Source organism: Corapipo altera, unplaced genomic scaffold (genome assembly GCF_003945725.1).
Source record: "Corapipo altera isolate COAL_440 unplaced genomic scaffold, ASM394572v1 44, whole genome shotgun sequence".
In the NCBI taxonomy this organism is placed as follows: Eukaryota; Metazoa; Chordata; class Aves; order Passeriformes; family Pipridae; genus Corapipo; species Corapipo altera.
Window position 1 is genome coordinate 15795742 of NW_020884880.1, and position 10382 is coordinate 15806123.

Here is a 10382-nt window from a genome sequence, read left to right on the forward strand (position 1 = left end):
GTAGTGGATCAAGGGTTGGACCTGATGATCTCGAAGATCCTTTCCAACCCAGCTGATTCTATGATTCTATGATTATTGAACAGCAAGACCAGGGGATAAAAATCGTTAATCTTGGATATTTTATTTCTAGCAGTTGATTGTTGTTGCAGCAGTAGCAGGATGAGCCTTTCTCGCTCTTACTGGAGCGTGCTTCTTGTGAAGTGCTCCTGAATCCTGCTGTTGCATGTTGAAGTGGAAATACTGTAAAAGCCGCAGGGTTAAACATGCTTTCGAACACTTAGTGGGTGAAAAAACCTGTTCCAAAATCCCATGGATAAGGGTAGCTGATGCTCTGTGAGGGTGCTCTCTGAGGCGGTGAAGCATAGGACCAGCGTGGCTGAGCTCAGCCCGGCACTGAGGGAAGGTGGATCTTCCATGTGCTCATGTCTCTCCACACTGAGCATGGAGTGCTGAACCTTGGTTAAACACTGCTTTATGATGGGAGGAAAAAAAAATCAGCTACACGATACCTTATTAACAATAAAATAAATGGTATTCTGAATCCTGATAAATCAGCATTTCATATCTGCTACACTTCTTTCTTACAGCTACTCCTGAGTTCTTGATTTTATTTGGTACAGCTTGGATGTGGTGTGGCAAGCTGATTTCAAACTTGGGAAATTCTCATGGATTGTGACAGAAACTATAGTCTATGATGTCCTTTCCCACTCCTTTGAAGATTATGTAACTTTTGTTTCTCAGAATAGCTGGCCTATAAAATCTGTGCAGTTTTTACAGTAGTGTAAATAAATATCATTGAACTTACTCTTACTCCATCAATACACATTGTTACAGTTGTGGTTTCGTTCCTGTCAGCAAATAAGTTGCCCTGCAGACACAGTTCTTGATGCAGTGTGACAATCCCCTTTTGAGACGCAAGATCATGTAAAAGAGGAAATTAGTATTTTCTTTAGGAAAAGTTATAAGCAATTTAAACACAATGGGCCCTCTTATTTAGTAGTGTCACACAAAACCAGAGCAACACACAATTTCAGTTTCTCATTACACATTTTTGCTTCTTTCTGTCTGTTTGCAACCCCTCCTTCCAGCCCCCAAACAACTATTCCAAAACCAAAAAAAAAAAAAACACGCACATACCTGGGAAAAAAAGAAAATAATAATAAAAAAAATTCACATACCCTCTCAAAATACTGTTTTAAAGGCAATAATTGGGCACACTCCTCCACTCAGCAGCAGCTAACAGCATCACCTGGACCCTTGCAAACAGCTCTCTCTAAACATTGTATGAAACAATCTTGTTGAACTCCTTGTTGAACTCCTTTTCTGATGGCTTGTGGGGTTGTTTTTTGTCAGCTTTTTTTTTCTCAGGCCTAAACAATAAGATACTATCATAGTCAAAGCAACCTTCAAGCCTGGCACCTTGGAGAAGCTCCAAAGACAGTACAGTGCTGTGAAGGAGGTGAAGATGAGGAAGAAAGGGGTCTTGGGATCTCTGACAATTCTGGGGAGGCGACTAGAGGGGCAGATTTGGGGAGGATCTGGTGGGCGGATAGTTCTGGGATTGGATGGTTAATACTATAAAATTGTAGAACCACTGGACATAGTGCATGCGCCTTTTGTACTCCTTGTACCAGAAGGCCTTCATTAAAGACCTGCTCTCTGTCTTATCCATACTAAATTTGCCTGGAGGTTTTTTTCCCCCAGATCTTTAGGCAACAAAATGAACCATATTTTGATTAAAAAGTAATGCTTTCCTTATTGCTATCTAAGTACTACTCTTAATTACTTTTTTTTTTGTTATCCTGAGTATATCTGTATCAAGATAAGAAATCCTCTCTTCACCTTTTTTCTTTCTATTGCTTCCATCAATTTTGTTACGCCTCTTTCAGAAACACTTTGGGATGTTTCTGCAGATTATCTTTGTGTTTTTAATGTTGAATTTCTATATCCACGTTTTCACTGTTACCAAGGTGTGCTCATTTCTGCATTATTCTTATCTCAAGACAGTTGTGTTTCTATGAGATTATTTGTGGGTTACATCCTCCATATAATTTTATTTATTTATAGTGTAGGATTCCAAGTAGTGAATATTTTTCTAGCTTGACTGACTCTTTGCTGTAAGCAATTTCACATCTTCCTCTATAAAAATTGATGCTGTCATTGATGCCAGAGTTGCTCTGGATTATTAGTTTATTTCTAGCGGGTGTACTCACGTGGCAAAACAGCTGCTGCTGCGACTGGAGTTGGAGTATGAAAAGATTTCCTCTCATCTGAGATTTACTGACTTGCATTACAAGGGAAAAGTTTCTTCATATAATTACAGCAAATTACAGGAATCAGAGCTGTGATTCTGGGAGCATTCCAGATACTTCTCGTTAGAGTTCACACCTGAGTGTGGTGTTACATGCTGATGTCCAACACATTCTTAATTAACTAAGAATGTAAAGGACTCAAAGTTAGAAAGTTGTTGTTTTTCCTGACTAAGCAAGCAATCAGATATGAAATATCCTATGCAATATCAATTAGTTACTTGTATTGCTACCAACATAAAAAGTCTTCAAATAAATCGAATTTTAACTATTTTAGTGGATGGTTGTGAGAGGTATTGATAATCCAGTCCTTGCTGAATAATATTTTTAAAACTTCTACTGGTTTCGATGACAGGATGAAATGTATGGCTCTATAAGAACATAATGTTTAGATTTGCTCTATCTATTTTTCACTCATTTTTGGTAATCACCATTAAGGGAGAGAAGAGCAGCCATGATATTGTGACAGATGACAAACTTTTGTCAGTGCGGGCAGCTGGATAACATCCAGATACCCAACATAAATATCTCACTCATCTCTTCAGCTGCTCCACATCCAGCCCCACATCAGGCAACCACAGTGATGATGTTTATGTTGTCTACTGACCATCACAGTAGCTCAGTTAGGGTAGTATATATGACTCATATTTTACTACCTCTACCAAAAATGATGCAGAAGTGGAAAATACAATGTATGAAATGCAGAGCATACTGTGATGACAAACTAAAAAGTATATACAATATACTATTTTGTGTAGTACCAAATTAATGAATACTGCAAAGTATTCTCTGTTAGAGGACATCCTTAGAAGTAGCTCTTAAACACTACCAGTATTTCCTTCCTTTAGCTAGAGAGAGAGAGAGACTGGTTAGTGACACACAGGACTGTTTTGCCTTCCATTACCTTTGGGGTTTGGAAAGATCATTTATGGCTTGCTGAGTCGGCTCTGTTTCTCATTTCTTGTGACTTGTATGCTGATGCTGCCTTGCAGTGCTTTTCTCCTTGACCATCAGTTGGCTCGTTTCTGAACTGCCCTCAAACTATTCAGTTCTAATCAATTTTGAGTAGGATGTTTGTAGCTATCATCATCTTGGAAATGTCATGTCAGGAGTCTAAGACTATTTGATATGTGAGAGCTGTGGCGATTGCAAGATGCTGATGCACTCATTTCATCTCTGAAAACAGAAAAGCACCAAACTTTTTTAATAAGCTTGCACAGATGTATCTGAGCAAAAAGGTCTTGTACTAACTTGACCAAGTTTGGCTGAAAATCCTGTAGAAATAATGAGCTGAAAAGATTTTGACAACCAGACAATTGATACATGTCCTTTATCAAGATTAAAAAGAAGCATGAGCGTTGCTTGGGTGTCATTATTTTTTATGTATATCCCTATGTGCTATTTCTTTCACATTTCAGAAAGATTTATCAAATTAGAACCATAAGCTGCCAAAGTTCAGACCACTTTTTTTTTGAATGTGTTATTAGTATTATATTATTATATTCTCTATATTCTCTAATTATAATTTCAATATTTTTCTTTCTCAAAAATAGTGTTATTCTAATTTCAATAAAACCACAGATGTAAGAGGAAAAGAAGCCTGAAGCATAAGATGTGTTTCATTAAGGTAAAACTAATAAACTATAAATCATCATACCCACATTAGTGTTAGTGTCTTTTTGATGTACATATGTATGCTAAATAGTTCTAAATTTATGTATATACATAATTCTATATATTCTAAATAATTCTAAAATGTTTTCAATTATTAATCAGTTTAATGTAAAGAGGTGAAAGATTAATAAGTATCTTTATCTATTCATGAGGGAGACTCTAGAGACAAAAATATATGCAATGATTATTATATGGGTGAGATACAGCCATCTTTTCCACTATAGACACTGTGATAGATAAACAGTCTGAGTTGCCACAAAATCTTTCCTTTCAGTGCCTGGGAAAATACAGAATCCCAGAAGAGTGTCTTAATCCACAGCACTATCACAACAATACAAGTACCAATGTGAGATCTTTAAATACATGGATCTAATGAACAAAGGAGGAATCACGAGTTAATGAAGTGTATATTAACATTTAACATTTTCTTAGTGTTTCCATTGAGTAGCTATTTTAATTTCATTATGCTGTCTGTCAGTTGACTAGAACCCTGGCTTTCTCCAGTATGCAGAAGTTATAGAGCATGAAGTCAGAAGCAACCTCCTCCCCCTCAAATTTTCTACCCCCAAATCTCATACCAACCTCTGTCTCACATTACTGAAATGAGGCTTATTACTGGTTCTAGGTTTCCAGGTAGTTTTAAGTAAGTAAACCTTTTTCTTTTTAAGTTTTAAAGTTTTTTTTTAACTATTGAATAGAATATTTACTGACAAAACTGGGGTTCTTTTCCACCTAGTGTTTGTATAAATATATGGCTTTCCACTAATAATTACCATTTTTTCCTGATGAATAAATAGCTCAGTAGTAGAATATGCCACTAGTAGAATAGTGGCATAAAGAGACAAAGGCAAAAATTACCTTCATAGTGGATCTTTAATGATGATGATGATGATACTATCAGACATAATGGGATGAAACTCTTCATGGATACAAGAGTATATTTTAGTGTAGTTTTTTTTTTTGTAATGCTACATAATCTGAGTGGTGAATATTAAGCATATGATAATAAGTGCAGAAATTCTGGATCCTGATGGAACAGAGTGCCACCATCTTCCCATTCTTATATACCTTCTCTCTAGATGTACTGTGATGCCAATGGAGAGAGTCTTGGTTTGTGTGGGTAAACCTGGAGTTAGAACTGATCTTTTTGCTTTTACCTTTCTCTTTAAACACAGCTACTCTATATGTGCACATTATGTACAAGTATTTATTTGAGATCTTATAGCATTAGGTACTGTACAACCCTTACTGACTCCTAAAGCCACTGGTAAAACACGTTGAAAGACAGAAGACTGAAGAAATTAATAGCAGCGTTTGGCATGCACATTGACTAGCGCACACTGTCGCTGGGCAAGGAGGAAAATGTCTTGACAACCATCTCTGCCTCTAGATCAGAATATTCAGTTAAGGAGGATTTTTATGAAGTGTGGAAAAGCAATTTTCTTTCCTGCTGGGGTTCTATTGCTGCAGTCAGCTCTCAGAAGTTTGGGGCATGGGTGAATGACTTTCAAAGAACTAATCGTCGTTCATAGGTAGAAGAGATTAGAGACTGACAATTTTTCTGTCACAAGAGGTCTTGCGCAAACACTCTTTAATGACTTCAGTCCACCACAGAGAGCAATGTGGGGAAGATAGGGCATAATTTATAACCAAGGGTATACAAAGAAGCAAACATCATTACCCCATAGTGGTCCATTTGATTCTGCTCTGGGTACATTGCCCATATTAAAATAAGCAGGATTATTTTATTACTTAAAGGCTTTGTAGGAAGTGCTGTGGGTAATACCAGACAGAAGACAGAGGCAAAACCAGAACAATCATTTCTATGATAAAGAATTTCACTGCAATCACCATTTGGTGCTTCTGTTGATGATGTATGTACTCACACTAAGGCTGCCGTTTTTTAAGAAATGAGGGCTTGAATGACTAGGACTCCTGAGGATCAACAGAAATAATAACTATATGGCCAAAATCACATTATAACATTTGAAGTTAAAATGGCTTATAAGGTTTTGTTTCTGTAGCTTGGCCTGCCACTAACATCCTGATGTTTAACAGTTGAAGCAAATATGTCACCCACGAAAGCTGTAAGTGGCATGACAGTGGTAAAGAGACGTGGAAAGACAACTGAACTGCAGCAGATGTGAACTTCAAACATGACAAGATTTTTGACTGACAAAAGCAGAACAGAGGCAGAATTCTCCAAGCTTTTTATCTTTGCACTTTTCTTAACTTGTGCTTCTCTGTGTCTTACTACCTTTTATCATTCTATTAATCCTACTTTGCAACTGTATTATAGTGTCCGGTGTTACAACTTCTCATTCCCATGATTTCATCTGGTTTTCTGCCCTTTCAGAATACTTTCTCTCAGTTTTGTTGAAGAAATCATAATAAAAAGATACCAATATTGGTATTTTATATTCATATGCAGATGCAATTGGTGTGGTAAGAACTAGAGATTGTATTACAGAAGAGGAAGCAAAAAAGCAGTACGCTGCAAAAGTCTGTGTTTTAATGGATGTTCCATGGTTCTTTTAGTTTATTTTGTGTGATTCAGCTGTTTAAAAATTTAAGAGCATTTGAAAAATGAGATACTGTGACCAAATTTCCTTCAATCTCAGCTGTTGAAGTCAATAGAAATAGATCATAGCATTTTTCATTATAAAATAATTGTAAAATGCTTGAATATTACTGTAAAAAAGTAATTAAGCAATTATATAACAAATTTTTATGTAATCAATATGTTCCCAGAATTTTTTTTGCTGTAGTTAAGCCAACAATTTCTAAAATAAAAGGTTAGGAGGAGACCTGATACAATCTGTGCATATGATGTGGAGAAAATGAAACTGCAGACACAGAGCCCACTCAACATGCAATTACCTTCCTACATGTCTCCTGCCACTTTTGTGTTAGAAAGAGTAGCTGCAGACTGCCACAGGAGAGTCTCTCTTAGTTCCTGTTTTGTACGTTTAGATAAAACTTATTTCTGCTTTTCCTAGTTTCATTCCTACAGATACTGTCACACCTCTATCAGGTATACTTGCTGCTGCCCCAGTCAGCCAAGGAAATAAAAAGACACACATACACGCACACTCTCTTGGACGACTTAGGCCAGCAAAGAAATTATAGTGAATCTGGGACTCTTTCTTTTTTTTTTTTTTGTAAAATTTGTCTGGAAACACAGATGTCCTAGAAATAGGATGAAGGTACTGCTATGCATAAAGTAGAAGCTCAAAGTGCACACTATATTTTATCTGATTGCCTGTAGGCTGAACAACCACATATTACCCAGTTGCCAACCCATTTTAATTCTGTTATTTTTATTTAATTTATCAGACTGTGCATTCGTTGGTAGTAAAGAGGCTCAGTCTTAGCGTGTGATCTTCTGTAGACAGCTAGAAAGTATTTACTAGTGAGGAAGCAATGAGGAAGTCTGCATTTGCCATAATCCTTTTGCTAAAGATGATGCTTTCATGTGTCTTCTGTAGTACTGGTTTATTATAGTGTATCTATTGCCTCATGAAAACTCACTATGGCTTTACTTTTTAATCCTGAAGTCTCACATCAAAGTACAGTTTAATGCAAAATTACCAGACATTTCAACAGAGTATTTCTTTCCTTCAGTTCAGCCTTCAACACAGACTTTCTCAGGGTCTATACTTTCTTCTTTTAATTTGTGTTGTATTCTACTTACCTATTCCTCTCTGTTTCCTGATTAAGATGATATTTGCTGGATAGTCAGTTTGCAGTTTGAGATAAATATGATTTTAACCCTAGTGTGGATGTCTTCTTTTGGGCCAGTGGAATTTGGTGTTGCTAGTGTTTGTTAGAGAAAATAACACATTGTTCAGGATTCCTTTTTCCACTGATTGATACCTAAGTGCATAAGTCATACAAAGTCTATAACTCCAAAGGAATAAAGTCCCAAAATGCTAAGGACAGAATCCTGCTCAAAATCTAGAAAAAAAACCCCAAGATTTTTATTTTGCCCTGATCTTTAGCAAGGAGAGTGTCATTTCCCCCTCCCCCCTCCCTCTTTATGTACAGTGTCAGATTAACAAAGAATCTAAGCAGAAATCTGGCTTTAAGAAGCACCTCGATATGTTCCTCAAAAGGAATCAGTTTAGATCCCGAGGTGATTTTCCTCATTATTTTCTTCACAATCCCCTACCCTTTCTGAGAATAACACCAGGATCTAGGGCAGCTTCCATTGGTCTGCAGGGTTGTCTGTTCCCTCCTGTGACAAGATGCAGAGTAGAGTACAGCTTTGATGTGGAAATGCCTTACGCTTTCATCTTATAATGAGCTCCTGCAAAAGATCCAAAAAATTCCAAACTAAAAAGTAGATACACTTAATTTAAACAAGAGGTTGCCTTTCTACTTTTTTATATAAATAAAACTTAAGGCAACTTCAGGCGATAGAACAGAAATAAAATTTATTCACTGTTGTCTTCTTGTCCACTATCACTTTGCATAAAGAATGGATTTCAGCTACTGAGTGCCCACAATTTCTGTGTAGTCCTATTTGGGAAGATCTTTTCAGTCTTTCTGGAGCAGGCTGTTCTTTGTTGTGAATGTCCTGTCTACTCCTTCTTGTGGTCCACTTTGGCTTTCCCTTGGGCATGCTGAGTTATCTCCCGTTATCTGGAGCAGGCTTCCTCCTCATCCAGTCTTTCCAAAGGAACAGAACATGTAACTGAGAACACACAAATAAAACAAATACTGTGTTACTGTGTAGCTAGAGGCAATGACAGACAGAACTATAATACCAAAAATATTAATTTCTATTAATCTAGATGCCTTCTGTGTGTGTGCACATGCGTATCTGTGTACATGGGTTTATGATCCTTTCCAATAGCAACTGACCTCTTTTATTGGTTTCTCTGCTAATAATTAATCAATCTGAGGTAATGAAGGACAGCTTGCTCAGCCTTTCCATAGTCTTCCTTACCAAAAGTAACAAAACTGCAAGTAAAAATTATGGTAAAGGAGATCCTGCTGTTTATGGTAAAATTTACAATTGACTAACAATGATATTTTAAACATATCAACTGCATCATGGTAGTTTCAAGTTTCAGCAGATCTACTTTTACATGCCTCTGTGAGCTTGCAAAAGCTAAGCCCAGGATCTTTGGGTGGGTTCACAGAGCCAATGGAGGCAGCATCTAATGCAACATCGGTCTCACTGTCTGGCTTTCCATGGTATCTCCCTGGCCTTCAGTCTCCTCAGTCTGGAGTGCTTTAAAAATCTCTCCTTTCAGAATATGCTGTCATTCAAAAATATATTGCAGAATACATTTTTTAATACCCTTCCTTACACCTCTGATTTTTATCCACTTTGTTTTGAACCTTCCAAAGCATGTTCTTTTAGACCTTACATGAAAGACAGAATAGCAAGTTCATTCATACGCATTCCTTGTATGCCAGCAGACTTTCTCTAGTTATCTGCCTGTGCAGCATCTGGAAGTTGTGGAAGGAATCTGGAGAAAAGAATTTGCTCTCCTGCCTCTCTCCTACCTTGCTACAATTAATTTCATAGCTGTTATTGTTGGAGTTTACTAGCTGTATGGGTACTTCTGTAAGCAAAATTTCATCATCATCCAGTGGGGCAAATATGTTCCTTGCTACAATGCTTTCCCGTGCCATCTACACTACAAGGTAACCTATTTAAAATGTATGAATTACTGAAGTTCAAAGCTTTCCAACAAAATCCCAATGGTACCCATTTGTGTTATCTTTGGTCCAGGTGTACATGAGCAATCACAGCAATCGTCACTTGGTGGAGCCAGATCACTCTGCAAATGAATATGCTTTACGAATAGCTTGCAGAAAAGCTTTCGAAGGCAGGATTTATAAATAGTACTTTGGAGAAAGATAATGAAAGAAATTGTGGGATTTCAATAAACCCTTGGAGGAATTAGAAGTTTTATATCTTTGCTTTTAATTACTCTAGTACAGGAGAAGTAAAGGACTTGCTGGCTGAAGTAAAGGTTATCTCCTTTTGCTGGAATAAAATGGGAATATAGTGTAGGTATATTTAGCAATGTACATGCAAACCTGTGAGTATGAATAGCTGTCAACCTTTGTACAATTTTTAGAAATTCAGGTTACTAATGCTAAGCTTATTAGCAGTTTATACATTTTTTATTATTATTTTTCCTGCTAATATTTTAAATTTATGCCATTCTTGTATCTATTTTTTAAATATTCTTCATGAAATCAAGAAGAGTGCCTAATGTATTTCTGTTGTAGAGGGAGAAAAGGAGAGGATACTAAACTGTAAACACCTTCTCTATACTCTGTGAAACGTAGAGAACTCTCAGCAACTCTTCCTTACAATTTGTTTCTTTTCTATCCATATGCATGAAACGCTATTTAAAGAAGTGTCAACAGTAGAAG